We start from the raw sequence: 567 nt of genomic DNA, 5'->3' as shown, positions 1-567 counted from the left end.
TCCAACGCCAGCGCCACAGAAGGACAAAAGCCCTACTTGGGTGCCGAAGCGAACTCTCCCAGCACAGCGCACGCGCCAACACGTCCGCACAGCTGCGATACAAACCACCTGCGAGAACCGCTGGGGCGACCGAGCAGCAGACGGCGTCGCGGCGCCGAGCGCCGGGCGGCGGCGCATCCTCAGCGCACAAAGTCCTCAATCGGACCAGCACACTGCAGATGGCCACCGCGCTTCGCACCGGGCCCGCGAGGACCTACTTTGGCCGCAAGGCGCCGCGAGCAGGGGGCGCCGGCGCGCAGCTGCGCCGCCTGCCGCGTCCGTCGGCCGGCGCGCCTGCCACCGGCCGCCCCCACCAGCCGGCTGTAGCGCGTGCGCCCACGCACCGCGCTGCCAGCACGCCGGGCGGCCCCCCCTCACCGGCCGGGGACGGTCCCACCCAGCCACCGCCGCGTATCGCCTCACACCCAGATCCCCCCCCCCCCCCCCCCCCCCTTTCACGTTCGTGGGCATGGTGGGTCCCCTTTCACGTTCGTGGGCATGGTGGGTATCCCTGAAACAACCGGTTAA

The sequence above is a fragment of the Schistocerca serialis genome, unplaced genomic scaffold, assembly GCF_023864345.2.
Source record: "Schistocerca serialis cubense isolate TAMUIC-IGC-003099 unplaced genomic scaffold, iqSchSeri2.2 HiC_scaffold_1080, whole genome shotgun sequence".
Classification (NCBI taxonomy): domain Eukaryota; kingdom Metazoa; phylum Arthropoda; class Insecta; order Orthoptera; family Acrididae; genus Schistocerca; species Schistocerca serialis.
Note: the sequence above shows the minus strand (reverse complement) of the source record.